Here is an 18035-nt window from a genome sequence, read left to right as displayed (position 1 = left end):
ACGATGCTACGGGAGTCACCCCATATCTCTTGATGTTTGGGCGAGAACCAAGATTACCCATAGACTTGTGCTTTGGTGTATCAGAGGATGGAGATAGCTATGAAACTCATCAGCAATATGTATCCCGACTAAGAGAAAAGCTGCGGGATGCTTATCGCTTAGCTACCGCTGCGGCTCGGAAGAACGCAGACCGCAACAAACATCGATATGATGCTAGAGTGCGTTCGCAGGAGCTCCAGCCGGGGGACAGAGTCCTGCTGCGAAATTTGGGTATTGCTGGCAAACACAAGATAGCTGACAGATGGAAGGCAATACCTTACCTGGTGATGGAAAAGCTGGGAGATCTGCCGGTCTACAAGATCAAACCTGAAGACGGTCCAGGGCAAATAAAGACGGTGCATAGAAACCTTTTGCTCCCTGTGGGGGAATTGGTAAGCACCCCTTGTGAGATGGGCCACGGCAGGGCCGCCGGGCAGAACAGAGGTGCTAGACCAAAGCCGCCATCCAACACAGACAGTGGGCCCCCTGCAGCTAACTTACCCCTATTCTGCACATCTGAGAGTGAGTCTGAGGAGGAAGACACAACCCTGGTGTATCCAGGGATGGAGACAAGATTTCAGTCTCGATCAGCTGAACCAAACGAGAGTTTTCCCTCTTCCGCCCTAAACCCAATGGCGGAACTATTTAGGCCCCTTTCTGATACCCCGGTGCTGCTGATGAGACCCCCCTGTGATGACACACACAGGTTATTGGACAATGGGGACAGACAGGTAGAGGATGTCCTGGGCACCTTGGACCCTCCAGCGTTAGAACTAGGAGTGCAGGGGCCTACGCCAGTAGCCGAGGGACCCTCCAGGGAAGCCTCTCCATCCGTCACTCAAGAGGATGTTCCCCTTACTTCGGCAACAGAGATTCTCAATAGACGAGACAGGGTGATAAGACCAGTGAAACGGTTAACTTATGATGCACCTGGGGTGACTAGTGAGGAGCCAATACATTTAGCACACAGGCTTGTGGAAGCTAAAGTGGGCTTCCTGAGGCCCTTTGGAGGAAACCAATGAGTTGGTATAAAGGGAGTGTGATTTGTCGGGACGACAAAGTCTCGGCTGGGGGGAGGATGTAAGCAGTGTCAGGATGAGCTCCACCCTGACATCTGGTGGTGAGGTGTGGCAAGTTGTGGAAAAGAACTTCAGGGGCCGATCTCATTTGCATAGGCACACCCACCACGCCTAGAATGAGACCATAGCTGCCCAAATGGTCACTTTGGCTGCTGTGGGATCCCCAGTGTCTCTGTTATTGGGGCAGGAAGAATAAATTGTTATTACCCTGATTATGGGAACTGTGCTTGGAACTGTACGTGGCCTTTTGTTACGATGGAGGGATTCACCATCATCTAAGTAGCACTCGCTAGGCAAGGGTCATGGGTTCCAAAACTGTGTGAATGGAGAGAGGCTGGGGACAAGTATTAATACTGGGTGGCATGGGCCCCTTGGTGAGGGCCTTACATGCTGATTGCACTTCCTTCTCTCTCCACTGTGGAATATCAGAGCTAATTTTGATTTCATTAGAAGTCTAGTTATAGGCTGCTGAGCTCACTTTGGGCTGACAGTGCACCAGCACTGGGGCTCCCCTACTATAAGCTGAAATCACTGAGTGTTGTGTTAAGTAGTGGGGGAGCCTGAAGATATATTGTGGAGCAGTTTGCGGGACAGCTGGTGAAGCGGTTCGACGCGGAGCAGTGTGTGGATGGCAGGAGCTGCTTGTGGGCCATGGAGCTGAGCGAAGGAGTTCGTGGGGCGGCTGGTGGAGCGGAGCGCAGCTGAGCGAAGGAGTTCGTGGGGCGGCTGGCGGAGCGGAGCGCAGCTGAGCGAAGGAGTTCGTGGGGCGGCTGGCGGAGCGGAGCGCAGCGCAGCTGAGCGAAGGAGTTCGTGGGGCGGCTGGCGGAGCGGAGCGCAGCTGAGCGAAGGAGTTCGTGGGGCGGCTGGTGGAGCGGAGCGGAGCGCCGCTATGGAGCTATGGGGCGGTCAGCTTCAGATCACGTAAGGTGCCTCTTACCCCCGTCCCATTTCCACCCAGGTTGGGAGGTAAAGCTCCGCCGATAAACTTTCGAACTCTGGTGCTGCCCTGACCAGGGACAGAGACTTTTGGGGCATTGGACTTTTGGGACTTTGGGTGATTTGGGGTTGCTGGACTCAAGAACCAAAGGGAAAAGGGCATGCCCCAATTTGCCCGGGGTGGGGTTGTTTTTGCTCATGGGTTGTGTTATGAATCCGGTTGGTGGTGTTTCCCCAACATAATGCCACATTGTTTCTCTGTTATTAAAAGACTTTTGCTACACTCAGACTCTGTGCTTGTGAGAGGGGAGGTATTGCCTCTTGGAGGCGCCCAGCGGGGGTGGTATATATTTGTCCCAGGTCACTGGGTGGGGGCTCGAGCCGGTTTGCATTGTGTTATTGGAATGGAACCCCTAGATATTGAACCCGGCCCTTGTTGCTGCCAACTCTGACGGGCAGAAGGGTTACATTTGTAAAAGAACCAAAGACTACCCTCCCCACCTCAAAACCAGCATAGTGGAGTTCATATTTCCCATTATTCCTCCAAAAAGTTCTCACATTGCTGATGAAGTCATTGGTTTATTCCATTTGGGCCTCATTCTGAGCAGTGTCATGCTGCATGCACCCTAAAAGTAAATTCCCGCATATACATCATGAGGTGAACATCATACTCATGACCTCAGGTCTAACTCCTCATCAGAATGATGTGTATGAAAAAGTGAAAACACTTTTAACATTAAGTCAGGTTTGGTGATTGATTTAATTAAAAAAGTTGTTTTTTGGTCAAATTTTTGAAAAGTGTACAAGTTCTAATTATGTGATGACAGGGAACAGGACTCAGCAGCCACGGACGGGACTCACTTCCAGTTTGTATTATGTTCCAAAAAGCTCATATTCATCTGCAGGGATCAGGAATGGATCCTTCCATCCCGCCCCACTAGTGTCTTTTTCTTTTCCCAGATCTCCTTCCTCTGAAGCATCTGGGATGACCACAGCTGGAAATGGGACAGAGGATGGAGTAGATCAGGGCTCTGAGCATTCTCTCTCTTTCTGGTGCTTGGCTGGCTGGTTTTTGTTCAGGGTGTAAATGATCATCACATGTGGGGTTGGGAAGGAATCTCCCTCTGGTCAGATTGGCTGGGAATTTGGTGGGGGTTTACACCTTCCTCTGCAGTGTATGGGTCACTTGCCAGGATTGCCTGGTATATCTTAATAATTTCCCTGCCATTGTGGAAGGAATAATTATGACAATTATTAGCACTGGTGTACCTCAGTCCCTCCCATTCTCTGCTTGTGGCACATTGTCTAAATAGCTTGTGGGCTGTTGATACTTTGGTCTAATTTTGGTTGTTGGGTTTAGTGTGCGAGGGCAGGTCTGTGATACACAGCAGGTCAGACTAGATAATCTGGTGGCCCCTTGTGGCCTTAAAATCTGTGACTTTATGAACACAGAAGCTTGAGGAACGTCTATAAAATACTGAAGGCAGGATATGAAGATGCACATTTAAGAGTAGTGAGGTGCAGTAGAAAAGCTTACTGAGAAACACAAAGAAAAAAACCTGATCAGTTCAAAAAGTGTGTGGAAATAAGTAACAAAGAAGAGAAAACTAAGTGTTTGAAGATGTGGCAGGAAATCCCAGTACTCGTGGAAAATGTACCTAGCTTGAAAAACAGAAATGCTATAAATGTCATGAAGTGGACGCTAAAAGGCATCATGCAGATTTCAATGCAGAAGGAGATGAAGGTGGTAAAAAAGACCCAGAGTAAGAGGTGATGGCCACAGCAATAGAAACTACTAATGGGACTACTAATATGTGAGTGAGACAGTGCTTAGAAAGAAGTACCACATCTTGCCACCCGACGGTCGCAAGGAGAAGTTTATGGAAACTTGTAATCAGCTCAATAGCAGATTCAACAGCAAATATAACAGATGAGCAGCAGGGCCGGATTAAGACCTTTAGAGGCCCTAAGCACTGAAAAGATTATGCTGCCCCCCATATGTAATTCAAAATAAAAACAATACTATGTTGTAAAATAACATTTTATTTTTCGAAATGACAAAACTTACATGTATGCAGAAATTAAAATAGCTTCTTTCTAGATTTTCTGACTGCAAAATTCTGGATAAGTTCATTATACTGACTCAACGAAGCATGTCCGCTTCCATACACAATAGGGAAAGTGAATCAAGTCTGTCCGGACACATTGTTGTTCTCTGAGGGTTTTTTATTCTTTTCAGCTGAGAAAAAGAGCATTCTGCGGAGCAGTTAGTAATCATCAATGTTAGAAAAATATGTAGTGCGATCTCTACATTTGGCAATACACGTTGTATTCTGTCTTTCAATATTGTGTCATGAAGATCAATGTGACTGAATTTCATTTTTCCTGTTTCATTAAACTTTGCGCGCATATTACAGTGGAACTGCTGTACTTCTCCACAGAGATTCATGTTCAAGTCAACTAGCTTTGGGAACCTTGTGAATATTGTTAGCCAGAGAAGTCCATACCATTTAGAAAACAAAATCTACTTGATACTACTTTGTACACTTCACGTCTCCTCTTCATATGAGCTTCAAGTGTGTCAATTATAGTGTAGTAAGTAGATATGCGAAATTTGTCTCTAGGATTCAATGCTGTTTCTGTTACACTGCTATCATTTGCTTGTTTTTTTCCTGATTTGCTTGTGGGACTGGGCTTCTTTGTAGTTAATATCAGGCAAGATATCTTTTGATATGTCTTCAAATCTTTCGAAATCATTCCTCAAAGTGTGTAAGTGGTCTGCTAATGATTGATAGAGGTCTGCACATGTTTTCAAATCCAATTCTTTTTCTTGGAGAGCTTGACTTGTGTGGTAAAAGTGTTGTAAAATTTCATTCCACATGGTCAACATGAATACAAACTCTAGTTCTTGCATCTTGTTTGCAATGTTTTCTTGTATAGTTTTTCCTTTTGTGATTGGTCTTCAGCTATACTTTCTTATGCATCCACAATCTTTGAGTAGGATTCCAGAATTGCACTTGTTGCCACTGCATGTGCCTCCCAGCAAATATTAGAAAGAGATTTCAACACACGATCATTGCCCAAATATGTTTTAAGAACTGCCCATCGGTTGAGGCAGAGAAAAACCTATAAAGAAACTGGACTGTTGAGAAAAAACTTACTGCCACCGTACAACAATCAACAGCACTGTGGCCAACAAGATTGAGAGAGTGTGCGGCACATGGTATGAAAATGGCATATTTGTTCTGTTCTAAAAGCTTCTTCTTCATTCCTTGATAATGCCCTGACATGCTGGCAGCGTTGTCATAAGATTGTCCTCTGCACTTTGAGAAATCTGTTTTGCAAATTTGGCACAGATAATGCGGTACTTGATTTGTCATTTCTTCATGTGGCTTTTCAAATTGAGGAATGTTATAAATCGTTCAACTGGTTTTCCATCTGTGGGAGACACATATCTTAGTACAATACTCAATTGATCAATATGTGAAAGATCAGGTGGAGAGTCGATAGATAAACTGAAGTACCCAGCAGTACTTATTTCATCCACAATAGCTGAACGAACTTCGTCACTCATTAGACCAATGAGTTCATCACATATTTTCTTGGATAAGTATGATGACTACTTTGATGCTTTTTTTGAAATATCAAATATCACATTTTTTCCAAAAAAATCTCATTTTTTTGGTGCCCCCTGCTTTGCTGGTACCCTAAGCACGTGCTTAGTCTGCCTATTGGGTAATCCAGCCCTGATCAGCAGATAAATACACATCGATTCAAAAACTGGATCTGAAAGCGTCAGAGAACATGGAATTTGTAGCAGAGAAAAGTTGAGAAGTCAGCTCATTGGGTGAGAAAATTGAAGTCTCCCACCAAATATTTTGGTCCTTTTGGGGGTTTAAATAAGTTCACCTCACTGGAGAGCTTGCAGACTGCTGTAATAAAAGTCAATACCCATGAGCTTCCTTTTTCAAAAAAACCCTGGCTCATATGGTGCCTGGGCCAGGCCATCAGGAGAGTTTTAGAGTTTCCGCTGACAAATCTTATGATGGACCTGATGGAAGAGGATGCTCTGCCTGCTCACGCTGGTAAATAAACTAGGAATTATGAATCATTCCTTCACCTAGAGGAAGCAAAGGTAAAGGAAGACCCAAAAAAAAAAATAAGGCACAGATTAGAGCTGAAAGGGAAAAGGTAAAACCTAAAATCAAAAAGAGGAGAGAGGCCAAATGTCATAAGGTCAATGTGAAGAAAAAGGGCAAGCCTAAAGTCAAAGAGAAGAGAGATGCACATATATTAAGCTGACTTTCTAGTAATACAAGACAAAATAATTCACTTGGCTGATTTGGAGGTTCAGCTACTCTACCCTGTCTTCCTGTTAAAGTTAGGTCTTGTTGGACTTTCAGTATGACTATATTGCTGAAGGTGAAATAGGGGAGATTTGCTGAAAGCACTTAGAGCTAGTGTTGTGAGATTCAGTATACCTGAAAGCATTGTTGACTCTCTGTTACTTTCCAGTAGTTTCTAATAAAGTACTTCTCTGTGAGCACATGAGCCTCTGTGCTGCTTGCTCCCGCCTGCATCACAACATGACAATTATCAGCAAGAACCTGATGCCCTAGAAGGTAGAACCAGTGAATAGAAGAAGGAAAGAAATAAACCAGGGTGAAATCTTAGTTCCATTGAAGTGAATGACAAAGCTCTCCTTGTCTTCCATGGGACCAAGATTTCACCGGGGAAGTAGGAAGAGAGCTGGGAGAGTGTATTTGGAGACCAGATGGCTGTTCTCTTTCACTTGTGCAATTGTTTTCTTCTGAACAAAAGGAAATTCTAATCCCCTCCCACTCTTTTTATATAGCATTGTGGATGCAAAATAAAAATATTTAACATTTGCATACTGCCTTAAAAACACCTTAACTTTTATGCTGATGATTAATGTGGTTGTGCAGATTCTTGTATTCCAGGAAACAGTCTACACTGATCTGCCCATTACTACGTGAGGAAATATTTCTTGCTTTTGTGGGTGTTTGATTTTAGGTTATGAATAGTTACAAAGACAATTGGCCCTATTTTTCTTATAATTCAGCCAGATGTGTGCAATATCTGATGCTACAGAATTTGAATATGAAATTATAGAGCTAGCCATTAACTTAAGGCTCTCAAATTCTCTGGCAGATTGGATGCAATGAGTGCCAAAATACCCATGCACTTCCTAATAACAATGATCAAATAATACTATGAATACTGTTCATTTAGGGATTACCATTTTTACTTCAGTTTTCCCATAAAGGGTGACAAGACCAGGGGAAGGAATTCACATTTTAAGCACATTTGCAATATCAATTGCAAATGAACTAAAATGCCAATAACTGACCCAGCTATATGACCTCATATTCAAAGTAGCTATGTTGTTGTTCTCCATTCTAGGACATCCATATTTTAATGCCATTCATAGAGTAATGTGGTGACAAAATGTCATTTTTATCAAAGTGCTTGTACAATACAAAACTAGCTGATCAATTGATGTCACTGCTAGAAATATAACTTTTGAGGATTCTGTGAGTAAATTTTTCACTTACCATTTTTTCTTGCAATGGAGCTGTTGTGATACTTCTACTTCTAGTGGAACAATAATCCACAATAATCAGCCAGGACATATTTATAGGTAGCAGTGATGTGTTAGCTTTCCCACTTGGAGGTATCAAATCTCAGATGGCAACACCTATTGGGAAAGCAAAATCCTTTGAACTCTGAGATCTGTACAAGCCAATACTCTCCGAGTTGAAACTGATCATCTCTGGTGCTAGGTGCTTCCATCTGATACTACTAGATGATTCACCACTTTAACTTATAGTAAACAAATTTCAGTAGCTTTGTTGTACTATTGCCTCTCACTGCCCTTTGTTAATGGTACTCTTTTTAGCATCTTAATAGATATGCCTGCTTTAAATGTTTCGAAAGCCAGTGATAAAAACAAGTATAGTGCATAGTATTCTGTACTGTATATGCACCTTAGAATGTAACTGTGAATACAGAACTATCAGTTCACCCCTTCCAATCACATCTTACACTGTTCCTCCTGTGCATGCTTTATGTTTGTGGCAATGTTTCTGGTTATGTCATATGACAAGAGAATAGATCTGAATCTATTATTTAGGTTTTAGTTTAAATATTATTTTGTATTAACTTTCCACATAGGGAGAGTGAAATCCTGGCTCCACAAAATTCAGTGGTAAAACGCCCAGTGACTTTAATGGGCCAGGATTTCACTCAGAAAATTTGACTATAAAGCATTAGATAGACACAAATGTAGAGATGAGTATATACAATATAAATACTCCACTTCTATTTAGTTATATTTGTTATACACAACTCTGTCAATGACCACTGATCCATTGGGAATTGGTCAGTATATCCACTGAGTTCCACAGAATATTACACTAGCCCACTTCTTTCCCGTAGCCTTCCGAAACTGATTTTTATGCTGACCTTGTCCCCTCATCTTACTGTGGTAGAATTGCTATCCTGTTTTATCTGAATTAGATTATATTTGTCTTTCTGAATTGGATTGTAAGCTTTTTGGGGATAAGTTATATATCTCTTGTGTAATGAATATTTGCTGCATATATATGACTTACTTCATAAATATTAAATGTTAACATGGATGTATTTAGGACATTATGAACTGTGCTGTATTTTTATTAGTACGTGGTATGATCACTGTATATTAATTTGATATTATCAACTAACACAAGCTTTGGTTAATTATAGAACAATCTGCCACATAGAAAATTGGAGGTCTTCTTTGAATACGTTAAATTTAATTCCAAACCAATGTAATAAATCGTTTTCATGTGCTGCTTCTGAATAAGATTTGGGCACTAAATAAATGTAAATTTTGGATTCCAGGAGGTTGGCTGTATGAAAATAAGCAAAGAAAAATATTTAAATTGCCTGAGTATAGTGTTTAAAAGTACACCTGGAGTTCAAACCCTTCCAACTTTGGTTTAATAAATGTTTGAAAATATCTTCTTGTGCTCAGAAGTTGCATACATGGGTTCACAGGACCTGAAATTGGAAATGTTTGTCTCCTAATGATCCTGGTTTTCCCATTGTTAAACGTATTGTGAACCCACAGGCAAGGTTGAAGTTCATGCATATTTGCACAAGTTTGCCTTGGTCAATCAAAGACAGTTGCTGTATTGGAAAATACAATATGATCTTTCCCAGCTTTGACTCTGAAATGCACTAGTCAAGAGGCCCCCTTAAAATGTTTACAAATATCCAGCAAAAACATTCACATCCAGCTTTGACCAAATTCAGTCAAATTCTTGCTTGTTCCAGAAGAAACTTCAACCAAGTTTGTTTTAAGTGACTGCATTTTATGTTCAAGTTGAAATGCTTTGCACGGCTTCTAGTGGATGGGCACTATTGTTTCCTCAGGGTTTTTAATGTGCTTGTTTGAATGGTCACATGTTTTTGAGGGGTTGTTCATTCAAAGAAGCAAAGAAATGAATGGTTAAATTGTTATGTTTGCAGCAGGTGTAGTATGCTTTCAGGCTAAGTATAATCACATATTAGCAAGTCAAAAGTGAAAAGATTTTTTTTTGTAAAGAATAAAAAGGCATATATAAAAATGACTGCTTAGATGATAATTAAGGCATCACTGAATCAGGTCTCAGTAATGTTTGTTCAATGCTAAAGGAGAGCCTGAGCAATGATCTAGTATCTGTTTCACATGGTTACCATTGCCACGGAAACCACTTCTCTTTTCTCTTAAAGTTCAGTTGAGCTGCCTTGTTTGAAGTTTGATTCTTAGACATGCTAGATTGCACCATGTAATGAATAACTGTGGAGAGGGTAAAAAACCACAAATACTAAAATGAAATAAAAATAATGCAGGAAAATAATTGGCCAGGGTTTTAAATTCTTTGACTAGACTTATGGAACGTTGCATATTTACCCTCCAAAAATGTGGATAACACTATTAGGAGAGGCTCTTTTCTTTTGTGCAATCAATATCTCTTTAACTTCAGTGTACATTTGAAGCTCAGAAACAGTCGATCAGAATCAGATAGCCATCCTCAAAATACAGGCTATTCTGAGCCATAGTACCTTAGACAAATGGAGCCAACATCTGATAACCCTAGCTATATTTTCTCCTTTTCATCATGCCTTGTCACCATAGGGATTTTTTTGTGTGTAAGAATTATATGGTGAAATTATATATCTTGGGGAATTACTGCTTCAGCTAAGGGGTTGTTTATAAATACATGTTCTGTGTTTTATTGTCAAAAGAAGCTTTGAGAACTTATAGCAGCTTCCCTTTCATGGTCTCAATAATTTCAGAGGATGGAGCCATCGAACAGGAATCGGATAAAAAGAATTAAGAAAACGTGTGTTGCATGATTTATTAAAAAAAAAAAAAGAGGTGAAAGTTTTTGGAAAAGTTCAGTCCAGCTTCTCTGGTACAGCTCCGGGATGCAGCAAGGTAGGGATAGGCTAGTATACTAATTCTCTTCTGGCATAAAGGTCCCTTAGGGACTCTTCAACTGCTCTAATTAATATTGAAGTTGGGCTGGTGCTGAATCAGAGAGCTGTAACTGAGACCTTAGCTGCCAGGGAGAATTGAGCTTTTCATTTAAAAAATATATTTAGCAATGATAGCCTGCTTAACACTGGAGAAATGCCTTTGGAATTTCTTGCTTCTCATTGTCTTGCACAATATTCATAATCTATTTCACACTGATATGAGCAATAATGTCCTTAACATCCTCCCTCTGTTTAGCATTTTCATATTCTTCTCTTCCAGCCCCTCTTCATAAAGCCTATTCACTGAATAGCAGTCATCAATATCTATTAAGAGTCTGGTTTTCTAGTCTGATATTTTACCCAATGTCAATTAGTTCTTATAATCTCAACATCTGTGATTCATTTTGATTAAATAAATCCTTTTGTCTTGTATCCCCTTGAAATACTGGACATTGAGCATTCATGTTTCTTTGAGCATTTGATAGCTTCTGTTCACTTATCTTTGTAGGCAGCCAGCCCTTTGCTCCATAGATAACTGCTGGGAGACAAAATTGAGACATGGATGATATCTTAGATTTACCAGATGTTCCCTACCATATTTTTATTCTGTGATTTACTTCCTGTGGCTTTTAATCATTTCACTAGCATCCCTGAATACATATCTGCACATGCTGCATTTTTTACTTTCCTCCCACGTGGATCAATTATGGGATATTTCCGTTTTGCCTTCTTTAGTTTTGTCAACAATCTACACTTCCCCACCCCTCCCCCCCACCCCCACTTTAGACCTTTTCCATTAGGCATCAGTGCTCCTAGGTTTTCTAAAGTAAGTGAAACATAATCTGTTGATATCAAATGGTTAAATCTGACTCCAGTTACATATTCATGCTTTTGTCACTTTCAATTTGGTTTATAGGAAATCTCTTTCATACAAGCTATAAACAATTCAAATGATTTTGTAGAGCCTCATTTTATCCTTTTTCCTTATGTGTAATTTATAGCCATTGGCAATTAATCTGTAAGTAACTGGGTTTTAAATACTTTATGCTTTCCAGTTACTTTGTTTGAAGGCCCCAGTGTGTGTTTGTTTCAGTTTTAGCAAGCCCCCGTTCACAGTGAACTCTGTATTTACAGTAGTGCTTTAATTTGCTTATGCAGTATACACAGACTTCTCATGGGTTTTGTAAATTATTGTTATACAGAAATTGAGAGATGAAGGGAAAATGAGATACAGGAGGAAATATGAGAAGACAAAGGCCATGTTGAAATGCAGCCATTACTTTGCACTGTCATAGCACCTTTCATCTGAGGAACTCCCAAAATGCTTTACACATCCCATGAGGGAGCCTGTATATATTGTATACTCAAGCAACCCATATTGCTATTATAATTCATCACTCATAACATCCCTGTGAGGTAGGTAAAATTGGTTCAGGCTAAGGTTAAGGCTAATGATCATCACCACTGCAGATGTAAGCAGGGGAATAGTCCTGCTCTTGTGGGAAACTTTCCTGGCTTCTGCACTACCCTAGTGAAGTGGGCTAGCGAAAGGATCTGAGTCCTCGCTCCCACTTCTTTTACCCAGTGGCCTCCCTGCCCTTGAGGACTCCCCTTCCACTGTCCTGTCTGGCAGAGTCCTTGTAACCCCAACAAGGCTGGGCCCAGGATTCCTGGGGGCCTCGACCCCCAACCCTGCTGCAGTCACCTAGGACAGGGGCTAGGGTGTCCCCCTCCGGGGTACTCTCTCTGCACTGGGCACGTCTCTGACCCAATGACCATTACACACAATTTAAAGCAAATGCAAGTTATTTAATCAACAATTAATTTTAAAAAGAATAGGGGAAAAATGGGAAAGGTTAAAGGAAACACATCAACCCGCTCTGTGGCAGGGAACATCACAGGTAGTGTCTCTGGAATGTCAGGGCAGTTCACAGTCTGTTCCTTGTAAGGCCCAGGCCTTCTTCTCAGGCCCTGGCTGTGCTGCAGGGATGCTGTGGGTTGGACACTGGCTCTGGTGGTGGAGCTCTCAGGCTCTAGGTGGTAGGACCCTTCTGCCCAGTGTCGCCCCCACCCTGTCGGGGTTATGATCCAAGCCTGGCCTGCAGAGCCTCTTGGCTGAAGCGTCTCCCTGTGCTGGGCCTGCTTCCCAGGGTCCCTCTCGCTCTCTCCAGCTGCTCCAGCCCCAGCTGCACCACTCTGTCTCTGCACTGCTGCTGCTCTGCCTCCAGCTCCTGGGCTGCTTCTTTGGCCCCTCTGCCTCTGGTTGCTGCAGCTCTGCTCCCAGGACAGGTCTGCTCTGCAGGCTGCTTCTGTGACTCTGCTCCCAGCACTGACCTGCTTTTCTGGCCCCTCTGGCTCTGGTTGCTGCAGCTCTGCTCCCAGGGCAAGTCTGCTCTCTCTGGGTTGTGCCTCTGGCTTTGGGGCTGCAGCTCTGCTCCCAGGACAGGGTCTGCTCTCTCTGGGCTGCTTTTCTGGTCCCTCTGGATCTGGCACAGCTCTGCTCCCCAGCTCAGCTTGGGCCCCTGCTTTCTCCTTAGCTCGGCCCTACTCTGTCTGACCCAGGCAAAACCAGCTCACATGGAGGACAGCACCTCCCTGGCCTGCTGACTCCCTGATTAGCCTGCCTGTCCTGTCATTCAGGCTGACCTGGAGCATTGGCCTCTCCCCATTGTTCCTGGGGGCTGTCAGTCTCAGGGTCCTGATTCGCCATCGACCCTTCCCCCTTTTAGTACTGGGAGATAGCAACCAAAACACCCCACTGAATGTTAGTAAGGGGGCAACAGTCCCCTTACACAGACTATGTACTCTGGATGGTGTTCCTCAGACAGTACAACCACAGTGATAGATACTCAATCTAGATTGAAATATCAGAGGCAGTCTTGGAATTATAGAACATCCCTCATCAGAACCAATGTTGACTATAATAATACTTAGATGCATATACCTTCTGGTTTAAAAATACATTTTATAACAACTTTTCTGACTTTCCTTTCAGATGTAGCAGGGTACTGAGGTTCAGAATAGCAAGATAAGCACTTGAGTAACTTTAAGCACATGTGCTTTACCTCACAGAACTAGGGTCTTGGATTGCTTATTCTATAGCAGATCTTCCAGGGCCTCTTGAAAGAAAACCTTTCAAAGACCCAGGTCTACTGTTCTGGACTACATGAATATGAAAATTTGAACCAGGTCTGTATACGCAAAGAACATAATACACAAAGGTATTAAAAGTAATTGAAGATTCATTACAAAGTTCAAGTATCTTTGGTTATTCAGTGTTTCCACTGATGACACCAAACACAATTGTTACTTAGATAAAGTCCGTTTAATGTATTGCAAAAATTTGTAGTTTAAAGTGCAAGATTTAGTGAAAATGTACACCCTGTATAGAAAACATTGAATAAGATACTGATATTTTTTTAAAAAGAAAATCCTTATTTTTTCATGAATAAGTGCAAAGAAAATGACACGAAGACATCACCACTATAAGAAAATTTTCACCCTGCTGAATTTTTCATTGAAACCTCAACTGCTTAAAATAAATTATGTCCATTCAAATGCAAGCAGGAAATGAAAAATAAAAGTTCAGGCATATCTAAAGCTCAGATCTGTTAGAGTTTATTATAAAGTTACTAAGTCACTGTCATGTCATGCAAAAAATCCATGTAGGATATACCAAATAAGTACTTCATGTTCCAAAACACTTCAACTGAATACAAAAATTCATCCTTACTCTGTAAAACCAACATTTATTTTTTGGCAATAATGGTGGAAAAGGAATGTCTGATCTTCTTGGCTACACATTTTATACAGATGGTCCCAAGCCAAAATTCTGGATCTTAACATGCCCAAACGTTGTGAAAGTCTAGATTGGGATTCATACTCAGAACACTTCCACTTGGGAGCCTCTCAATATTTTTTTGCATCTGATCTCTGTTGTCTGAGTGGCTAGCCTTTTCCCCTTAAATTTCCCACTATTGCTATCAGTGGTGGAGTTCTGAAAGGATCAGCAGGAGCTCTGGTATAGAAAAGGCTCCCACAGACCTAGCATGTCGCTAATACTAATGCTCCCAATTTCGTTCTTAAGGGGAGCTAACCTGGTATTCGCAATAATGATAGATTATTAAAAGACAATGAGACGGCTAATGAGACCTTATAATCTGCTTTGCGGTGGTGAGCAGGAATCTTTCCAGGCAAGTGCCATCAACTTCTGCAGAATTTGAATTTTCATGTTTTTTAAAAAAAGCTAAATTGCAACCCTTCATGGTGTGAAGAAAACTTCTCAGTTGCACATGAGCAGATGCAATGTCACCTTCCCAAGTCAGCAGGTGCCTCTGCTGTTACTCAGAATTTTCATCACTCTGTACTAGAGGTATATTGACTCAAGTCTTCTCAGTTTTAACTGATGCTGTTCCGAACTTTGAGGGCCAGCAGGTCATTTCTGTTACTGCTTGGTGTGGGATGGGGAGTTCTGAGCAGGAGCAGAGGCAATGGAGAGGAGAGCTCTAACATAGGAACTGGCATTAGACTAGCAGAGGCATTTTTCTTCTTGCTGGGAGGTGCAGAAACGCAGACACACACACACGGACCCAGATCACAGCAGGTAGGAGGCTGAACGAAGGGCAGAGCAGAGGAAAACCCCAACACCCTCCTTGCAGCAGTGAAGACGCTGTAGAGTGGGAATGCACTACAAAAAATAGTAGAATGCTCCTTCCCCCTTTCAGAACCCAGACAGAGTTTTGGAAACTGTTGTGAATTTATCAGACAGTCCTCTGTGTGGTGGAGTTGAGATGGAAATGTTGATTTGGGGTTATGTGGACCTCAGAGAGCAAATGGGAGAGAGAGAGAAAAGGTAACTGATAGAATAAGTTAGAAAAATAAAAGTACAGAAAAATATTATATGTAGGGGAAGAGATAGAGAACACAAAGAAAAACATGGCATGAACTAATGGAGGGGTGTGGGAGAGAAAATGTCGTGGGGTGGGATGTGAGAGAAGGAAGAACAAAAAGCAGGAGACATGAAAAGTTCATTGAAAATGTGTTAAATTGAGAGGTGATTAACTTATAAACAGCTCTCAATAAAGAGCACTAACCGCCTTATTCCATTAAATTGTGGACAGATGTGGCAGTTCAGGGTTTTTTTCTTACACCAGGGTTTGGCAACCTTTGAGAAGTGGTGTACCAAGTCTTCATTTATTTACTGTAATTTAAGGTTTTGCGTGCCAGGGGCCGGTGGCTGGAACCCCAGATTGGCAGCGGATTGGCAGGGGCCAGCGGCCAGAACCCCGGCTGGCAGGAGCCGGCGGATGGAACCCCAGACTGGCAGTGGGTCCAGCAGATGGAACCCCAAACTGGCAGCAGACTGAGCTGCTCAGCCCGCTGCCAGCCTTGGGTTCCATCCATCCAGGCTGGCAGCAGAGTGCCACTAAAAATCAGCTCGCGTGCTGCCGGTTGCCAACCCCTGTCCTACACAGTACTTTATGAAGGTTTAATTCAGTTCAAAAATCAGTGTTTAAAAATGTGTCCAAGTAATTCTTGGAAAATGTGATATGAACAATTCCAAAGTAATCCACATTTTTGCTGCAACTCCTCCAATTCTTGCAGGTACTACAGGTTTCAAATCATGTTAATTTTACATCACTTTTTCTTATTTACACTAATGGGAACAGAGGAGCCAGACCTTTCTGATGTTGCTTGAACTCTCTCATTATTGCAGCTACTGCCCTTTGGCTGTTTGAGATAACTTACGAATTTTTGGATCAGAATATTAATGCCCCATTTTTAGGAATGGTTAGGAATCATTTGGTTGTACAGGAAAGTGATATGATCAATATTAACTAGTTTCCATGAAATTGTTTTCAGTGACAAATGTCTGATATCAGTGGGAATTATGACATTAATTTTCTCTTTGAAACATGTAACATAAGAACATAAGAATTGCCATACTGGGTCAGACCAAAAGTCCATCTAGCCCAGCATCCTGTCTTCCAATAGTGGCCAATGCCAGGTGCCCCAGAGGGAATTGACAGAACAGGTAATCATCAAGTGATCCATCCCCTGTGGCCCATTCCCAGCTTCTGGCAAAATATGTATCAGATAATATCACCATAATAAATATTATTCTGTCATTTCAGTTATTTTGGAGTCCAAAGTAATGGTTTAGAGCCACTTTAATGTCACTATTACTGTGGTGGACCGGTTTCCAATGAGAGGAAGGCACTACAAATCTGTCGTTCTTACCTTGCCTACATACTCATGCATACCATTTTGCTATTTCATGAATCTCTGGAGTAGAGCATAAACTGAGATTTAATTACTTGAAATCTGCTGTTTCAACTGATATTTTTCTGGCCTGCAGTACCGTATACAAAACTTTTTTTTATCCTTCACAGAAAGTGGATAAATTGGCAGCAGACTTTGCATGCCAATTTAACATATTTTGCATTGCAGAGGTTTTCCAGTAAGATATTGGTGATGTGCATAGTTGAGAGAGTACATGACAAGAAGATAGTCCTGTTTATTTATCATAATTCCATGTATTTGTACTTTTGCAGTACGAACTATGAGGTTAAAACATGGAGGTAAGTCATAGCCGTAGTGCTGTACCATGTTTATTAGGAGAGATGTGTCTTTGCTAGGAACTCACTGCACATTTCCATCAACAATATGTCTTGAAGGAGGAAATACCTGCAGACCAATTTTACAGACCAATTTGTTTTTATTATAGCCACATTAACTTTGGCCACTCATTGACAAGCAAGTGTTGTAGCAAAGTGCTTTCATATCAACTCTCAGTGCCTTTGAATAAAGAAGGTGCATTCCCTTATCGGTTGTGTAATTAGGCTGGTTGCTGCAACAGCAGGGAATACAATGCTAACCCCTTTTTTAAATAAATAAGCTATTTTGAAACCATCATAATTTCTCAGTAAAAGCAGCTCACTATCTAGGCAGAATAAGGGCAAAACTAAGAGGTAGTTTCTCACTTCCTTTTGCGTTGTAATTCTCTCTTTCCCACCCCCACCCCTCCATTAATGTATAAAATACTTCAGCTGATTTTGCCTAGGCAAAGGGGCTGGAAGTACAGGGTTAGTTTGTGGATTCCAATAAAACTTATAAGGATTTCTGAAATATTCTGGGTGCTTAGTTGAATCTTTTTATGAGACGAAGGAGGGAACACTGGTTAGGGCACTAGCCTGTGTTCAGTTCCCAGCTTTGCCCCAAACTTCCTGTGTGACCTTGGAAAAATCACTTAGTCCAGAGGTGGGCAAATTTACGGCCTGTGGGCCACATCTGGCCTGCGGGACCATTCTTCCCAGCCCCTGAGCTCCCTGCCCGAGAGGCTAGCCTCCGGCCCCTTCCCTGCTGTGACCTCCTCCCCCGCAGCCTCAGTTCACGGTTCCGCCAGCGCTCTGGCCTGCCACTCCTGCCAGGCAGCGTGGTGGCGTGGCTGGC

The 18035-nt window shown here is 42.1% G+C and overlaps 1 long non-coding RNA gene across 2 annotated transcripts in view; it reads right to left on the bottom strand.

The window, feature by feature from the left end:
- Positions 1 to 18035, bottom strand: part of LOC140916023 (uncharacterized) — a 109276-nt gene that overhangs the window by 45317 nt on the left and 45924 nt on the right. The window contains exons 3-4 of one of the 2 annotated variants that reach the window (XR_012160366.1): positions 7631 to 7773; positions 4149 to 6174 (exon numbers count right to left, since the gene is read on the bottom strand). This is a non-coding gene — a long non-coding RNA (uncharacterized lncRNA). Of the gene's footprint in view, positions 1 to 4148; positions 6175 to 7630; positions 7774 to 18035 lie in introns of those variants that run through there. The other variant, XR_012160367.1, reaches the window with a different exon arrangement.

This window comes from Lepidochelys kempii, chromosome 8 (assembly GCF_965140265.1).
Source record: "Lepidochelys kempii isolate rLepKem1 chromosome 8, rLepKem1.hap2, whole genome shotgun sequence".
NCBI classification, from domain to species: Eukaryota; Metazoa; Chordata; order Testudines; family Cheloniidae; genus Lepidochelys; species Lepidochelys kempii.
The sequence above is the reverse complement of the archived record's forward strand: the minus strand, read 5'-3'. Positions and strand labels throughout refer to the sequence as shown.